The following is a 7,500-nucleotide window of genomic DNA, read 5'->3' as shown; positions in this document are numbered from 1 at the left end:
TTCCCAGGATGGTCTAAACTGCGAGATTTTATTCCTAGGATGGTCTTAGCAACGAGATTTTATTCCCAGGATGGTCTAAGATACGAGATTTTATTCCCAGGATGGTCTAAGATACGAGATTTTATTCCTAGGATGGTCTAATTACGAGATTTTATTCCTAGGATGGTCTAATTACGAGATTTTATTCCTAGGATGGTCTAAGATACGAGATTTTATTCCTAGGATGGTCTAATTACGAGATTTTATTCCCAGGATGGTCTAATTACGAGATTTTATTCCCAGGATGATCTTAGATGCGAGATTTTATTCCTAGGATGGTCTTAGCAACGAGATTTTATTCCCAGGATGGTCTAAACTGCGAGATTTTATTCCCAGGATGGTCTAATTACGAGATTTTATTCCTAGGATGGTCTTAGCTACGAGATTTTATGCCCTGGATGGTCTTAGATACGAGATTTTATTGCCAGGATGGTCTAAGACGCGAGATTTTATTCCCAGGATGGTCTAATTACGAGATTTTATTCCTAGGATGATCTTAGATGCGAGATTTTATTCCTAGGATGGTCTAAGATACGAGATTTTATTCCTAGGATGGTCTAAGATACGAGATTTTATTCCCAGGATGGTCTAAGATACGAGATTTTATTCCTAGGATGGTCTTAACTGCGAGATTTTATTCCTAGGATGGTCTTAACTGCGAGATTTTATTCCCAGGATGGTCTAATTACGAGATTTTATTCCCAGGATGGTCTTAGCCACGAGATTTTATTCCCAGGATGGTCTAATTACGAGATTTTATTCCCAGGATGGTCTAATTACGAGATTTTATTCCTAGGATGGTCTAATTACGAGATTTTATGCCCAGGATGGTCTAATTACGAGATTTTATTCCTAGGATGGTCTTAGCTACGAGATTTTATTCCTAGGATGATCTTAGCTACGTGGATACCAAGGAGAGGGAGATTTTATTCCTAGGATGATCTTAGCTACGAGATTTTATTCCCAGGATGGTCTTAGCAACGAGATTTTATTCCTAGGATGATCTTAGCTACGAGATTTTATTCCTAGGATGATCTTAGATGCGAGATTTTATTCCCAGGATGGTCTTAGATACGAGATTTTATTCCTAGGATGGTCTAATTACGAGATTTTATTCCCAGGATGGTCTAATTACGAGATTTTATTCCCAGGATGGTCTAATTACGAGATTTTATTCCCAGGATGGTCTAATTACGAGATTTTATTCCTAGGATGGTCTTAGATACGAGATATTATTCCTAGGATGATCTTACCTGTATTATCATTATTATTATTATTATTATCATTATTATTATTATTATTATTATTATTATTATTATTATTATCATTATTATTATTATTATTATTATCATTATTATTATTATTATTATTATTATTATTATTATTATTATTATTATTATATTTCGGGAGGGGTAAGGTATATTTCGTAAGTCCTTTGGTACACATTATTATTATTATTATTATTATTATTTCTACTACAGCGTAACGCCTTTCTTTAAGCGATTTATCTTAGTACCGTTGTGTATGTTGTCATGGAAACGAAGTCGATTTTTAAACTATATCAAAATAAAATATGGAAAAATAAATCGCTATGGAGATGATGTTGAGGGATTTATAAGAGAATACCGGTACTACTTCACATCCATCCCGTAGCACTTCTTCGTGACTAGCTTATTCGTTAATCTTTCGTCGGCCTTTCGCAGCTTATTTCACGTAGCTCAGTGGCAGAAAATACAGTGCTACGGCTCTATATCCCTTTTTATAGCACTTCTTCGTGATTAGCATCATATTCTAGCGTTAAACTCAATATTCAAGATTTGCGTTATTTTGCAGCTTATTCCGTCACATTTAAAATATTGCTATGGCTATAAATTATCCTTCTCCTAGCACTTCTTCGTGACTAGCATCATATTCCAGCGTTAATCTCAAGGTTTCCGTCATATTGCAGCTTATTACGTCATTTAAAACAGTGCTACGGCTATAATTGTCCTTCTCCTAGCACTTCTTCGTGACTAGCATCATAATCTAGCATTAATCTCAAGGTTTCCGTTATATTGCAGTTTATTACGTCACTTAAAATATTGCTACGGCTATAATTGTCCTTCTCCTAGCACTTCTTCGTGACTAGCATCATATTCTAGCGTTAAATATTCAAGATTTGCGTTATATTGCAGCTTACTACGTCATTTAAAACAGTGCTACGGCTACATATCCTCCTCATAGCACTTCTTCGTGACTAGCATCATATTCCAGCGTTAATCTCAAGGTTTCCGTTATATTGCAGTTTATTACGTCACTTAAAATATTGCTACGGCTATAATTGCTCTTCTCCTAGCACTTCTTCGTGACTAGTATCATATTCTAGCGTTAATCTCAAGGTTTCCGTTATATTGCAGCTTATTACGTCATTTAAAACAGTGCTACGGCTATAATTGTCCTTCTCCTAGCACTTCTTCGTGACTAGCATCATATTCTAGCGTTAAACTCAATATTCAAGGTTTCCGTTATATTGCAGCTTATTCCGTCACATTTAAAACTATTGCTACGGCTATATATCCTGCTCCTAGCACTTCTTCGTGACTAGCATCATATTCCAGCGTTAATCTCAAGGTTTCCGTTATATTGCAGTTTATTACGTCATTTAAAATAGTGCTACGGCTATATATCCTTCTTATAGCACTTCTTCGTGACTAGCATCATAATCTAGCATTAATCTCAAGGTTTCCGTTATATTGCAGTTTATTACGTCATTTAAAACAGTGCTACGGCTATAATTGTCCTGCTCCTAGCACTTCTTCGTGACTAGCATCATATTCCAGCGTTAAATATTCAAGATATGCGTTATATTGCAGCTTACTACGTCATTTAAAACAGTGCTACGGCTATATATCCTCCTCATAGCACTTCTTCGTGACTAGCCACGTATTCTAACATTATATTCTTATCATTTATCATACAAGGTGGAAGGAACGCAATTGTAGGCCAGGTTAAAGTGAGCAGAGTGTTTGTGGTAAAATGGGACTGAGTTTCCTGATTACTGGGAGGGGCGGGGCAAGGGGAGGGGGCCGAGCAGCGTTGCCAAGGTTCACAATGGCGCTAGATCTCTCCCTAAAACTGCTCTCTCCCTCTCTCCTTCCCTCTCTCTCTCTCTCTCTCTCTCTCTCTCTCTCTCTCTCTTGCTTTCAGAGGCTTAGAATTAGCATATTAGATTATCTCTCGAATTTGAGGGATGCTTCAGGAAAATACGTCTAAATGATACCGCTAAAGACTGGCTCGAAATCTAGCGGAAAAAGCCAACTTGGTAACTCTGGCGGGAGGTGGTGGAGGTGGATGTTGTTGGTGGAGGAGGTGTGGTAGCAGGGAGGGGGAGACCGAGGATGAGATGGAGGGATGGAGTGGAGAGGTCTACTACTACTACTGCTACTACTACTACTACTACGACTGTTATTATTATTATTATTATTATTATTATTATTATTATTATTATTGTTACTACTAGGACCATTATTTTAATTATCATTATTATTATTATTATTATTATTATTATTATTTCACCCTGAATTGAGAGAGAGAGAGGGGGGGAGAGAGAGAGAGAGAGAGAGAGAGAGAGAGAGAGAGAGAGAGAGCTATGTGAGTGGACTTGATAAAGCGCATCCGCGAGTGTGTGTGTGTGTGTGTGTGTGAGAGAGAGAGAGAGAGAGAGAGGAGGGGTAAATGTGCGTTTATGTGAATTTGTGTGTGTGTGTGTGTGTGAGAGAGAGAGAGAGAGAGAGAGAGAGAGTAGTGGCACAAGGACTGCATGCCTGTCATCCACCCATACTGTCATGCCGCGTCCTCGGTCGTTCGCTCCTTCTCCTCAGAGTACGGGCATCTGACTTGGGTTCTTTTTCCGGGCCGGGTCTAGAGCAACAAAAGGACCAGGGCTCAGACACAGGCTAGCAGCAGGTCAACTCTGGAACTGTCTTCCTCTGTCTGTATTTCCTGCTTCCTATGGCCTCCAGTCTTTTCAAACGCAGTGTGTCCAGGCATCTCAAAAAGATCGGATCTTGAATGTGGCTCTCTCTTGTATTGTAGGGTCAACTCTGGAACTGTCTCCCTCTGTCTGTATTTCCTGCTGCCTATGACCTCCAGTCTTTCAAACGCAGTGTGTCCAGGCATCTCCAAATGATCGGATCTTGAATGTGGCTCTCTCTTGTATTGTAGGGTCAACTCTGGAACTGTCTCCCTCTGTCTGTATTTCCTGCTGCCTATGACCTCCAGTCTTTCAAACGCAGTGTGTCCAGGCATCTCAAAATGATCGGATCTTGAATTTGGCTCTCTCTTGTATTGTAGGGTCAACTCTGGAACTGTCTCCCTCTGTCTGTATTTCCTGCTGCCTATGATCTCCAGTCTTTCCAACGCAGTGTGTCCAGGCATCTCAAAATGATCGCATCTTGAATTTGGCTCTCTCTTGTATTTTGTTTTTCTCTTGGAGGGAACAGTTATTGCGGGCTCGTGGCCTTGGGTTCCTTCTTCCTCGCATTAAAAAAACAAAGCTACAGTACAAGACGCAGTACATGTGGCACAGTACAGGTACAGTAGTAGTACATAAGGATAGGTGGGTGCACCATGGGAGGTCAGGTAATTGCAGGTGGGGGCCAGGTGTGGGAGGCAGGCCGTCAGCAGGGATGGATCCAGGTGTGGGGGGGGGATGCATGCCCCCCACCGGCCATGCATCATTGAATAGAGGTAATTACAACAACATTGCAATATCAGTGTCGCGTCGTCTTTGCCTGAATCACACACCCCCACCGATAATTCCTGGCTACACCCCCGGCCGTCAGGTGTGCACTGCCGGGAGAGGCACACGTCCCTGGCCGTGGTGGGCGTCCTGTGTGGGCCGTGGGGCGGTGTCCTGGGAGGCTCCCTTCTGGCGGGGCCTTGGTGGATGTGGCGGCCCTCGGGACTGGGGTCGAACTGGACAAGCAGGCACGTGGCTCTGCCCCTGCCCTTGGAGGAGGTGGAGGTGTCGCCTGGGGGTGGGGTTAATCCCGGCCTGGGGTCCTTAGGGCGTCCCTTGACGGCTGGGGGCTGCTGTCTTGGGGAGGCCGTCAGGGTAATAAATCACTTAGAAAAAGGTGTTAGGGAGCTTTATACAGAATATGGTGATACTGGTAGAATTTATGTAACAGGAGAGTAAGGTAAAATAAATCGCTTAGGAGAAGGTGTTAGGGAAACCAGGTAGTAAAGAGGTATGTATTGTGTTGCATCTTATCAGTGTTATCTGTGCCTATCACCACTTGTGTACTGATAGGATTGCCTTTGTGTGTGTGTGTGTGTTTGATTATACATACGTACACATACATGCGAGTACATACATAGGCTACATGCATATACAGTATATACATACAGACAGACAGACACTCATGCACACACCTGTACACACAGACATACACACACGCACTCATACCTACATACATTAATACTGAACTGAACTGAGGAACGGGTGCTGTTGCCTTTGTACAGTACCGGCAGGGCTTGGCGGTATTTTCAAACATCACTGGTCTCATCTTTGTCGCTCATTCCCTCCACAAATCCTGCAGCAAACTCTCATCCCTTTCTGTCCAACTCTCTAATGCAAGAGTTAACCGTTACTCCCAGTCCTTCATTTATGCAACAGGTCAACTCTGGAACTGTCTCCCTTCTGTCTGTATTTCCTGCTGCCTATGATCTCCAGTCTTTCAAACGCAGTGTGTCCAGGCATCTCAAAATGATCGGATCTTGAATTTGGCTCTCTCTTGTATTTTGTTTTTCTCTTGGAAGGAACAGTTTAGCGGGCTCATGGCCTTGGGTTCCTTCTTCCTCACCAAAAAAAGTCTTCCAGCTTCGTGCCTTCGTTCAGTCCATGTTTTCTTGTGACTCCCTGTAATCCCTCCCATTCACCTCCTTCTCCAGTAAACTTTTTTCTCCAGTTGTACAAATCAAAGTTTACTCCTTTTCCCTGTTGCTCCTCCACCTACTCCCCATTCTCTAACCCTCCTCTAAATGCTTCCTTCATCCAGTGTCTCCAAGTCATGCAAATCTCCAATATTAAGTTGCTGCGTCTCACCACTGTCAGCCACCGATGCTATCTTCTGTGTTCCTCCATTTCTAATATGATTTCTCCCAACATTTCATTCTTTCCTTCCATTACATGCCTTCCGTAGCAGGGCCTATTCTTTGCCTCCCTTTCTTCCATGGTTAAACACCCAATTTCTCCTCTCAGTGCCTCCACGGCGGCGTATTACCCTCCAAACCATATATTCCATCCTGTGTAGTTTCCGCCATAGGTGTTCCTAATTAGCTTATTACGGATCTTACAATTACTGAGAAGGTCATTCCTGCCATTTTCCTTCCATATAGCAAACTCTCATCCTTTTTCTGTCCAACTCTCTAATGCAAGAGTTAACCGTTACTCCCAGTCTTTCATTTATGCAACAGGTCAACTCTGGAACTGTCTCCCTTCTGTCTGTATTTCCTGCTGCCTATGATCTCCAGTCTTTCAAACGCAGTGTGTCCAGGCATCTCAAAATGATCGCATCTTGAATTTGGCTCTCTCTTGTATTTTGTTTTGCTCTTGAAGGGAACTGTTACTGCGGGCTCGTGGCCTTGGGTTCCTTCTTCCTCGCATAAAAAAAATATATATATATATATGTATGTTCGTTTGTCTGTTATCCTCATTCCTAGATACTTCATACCTGTTACTAATACTACACACACACGTATAGACAGACAGACACACGTGCACACATACCAGTACCTACCTACATACATACATACGATCCGTGCACATACACACAGACACGCACACACATACATCCATTTACACACATACATACTTATACATATACAAACATATGAACACACTCTCTCACACACACACAAAAGCACACTCACCTCTCTCTCTCTCTCTCACACACACACACACACACAATGAAGAAACAAGCAACAGGACTAAGAGTGAAAGAGAAAGTGTGCCACAGCTGCTTGAGAGAGAGAGGGAGGGAGAGAGAGAGAGGGGGGGGGAGAGAGACACACACACACACACACACAATGAGAGAGAGAGAGACACACACACACACACACACACACACACAATAAGATGAGAGAGAGAGACACACACACACACACACACACACACACACACAATAAGATGAGAGAGAGAGAGAGACACACACACACACACACACACACACACACACACACACACAATGAGAGAGAGAGAGAGAGAGGGAGAGAGAGAGAGAGAATTTCCTAACCAGTGTTCATGCATGTTTGTGAGGAGAGTTATTGACCTCTCTCTCTCTCTCTCTCATTTTGTATGTGTGTGTGTGTGTGTGTGAGAGAGAGAGAGAGAGAGAGAGAGAGAAGTGAGTGTGCTTGTGTGTGTGTGTGTGTGTGTGTGTGTGAGAGAGAGAGAGAGAGAGAGAGAGAGAGAGGTGA

At 42.5% G+C, this 7,500-nt stretch overlaps 1 protein-coding gene across 1 annotated transcript in view; it reads left to right on the top strand.

The window, feature by feature from the left end:
- The window catches only part of Glyp (glycogen phosphorylase), a 28,799-nt gene that overhangs the window by 414 nt on the left and 20,885 nt on the right, over positions 1-7,500 (top strand). The gene's annotated exons all lie outside the window — the stretch shown is intronic.

The sequence above is a fragment of the Coenobita brevimanus genome, chromosome 117 (assembly GCF_032717465.1).
Source record: "Coenobita brevimanus isolate Jiangsu-jjx chromosome 117, ASM3271746v2, whole genome shotgun sequence".
In the NCBI taxonomy this organism is placed as follows: Eukaryota; Metazoa; Arthropoda; class Malacostraca; order Decapoda; family Coenobitidae; genus Coenobita; species Coenobita brevimanus.
The sequence above is the reverse complement of the archived record's forward strand: the minus strand, read 5'-3'. Positions and strand labels throughout refer to the sequence as shown.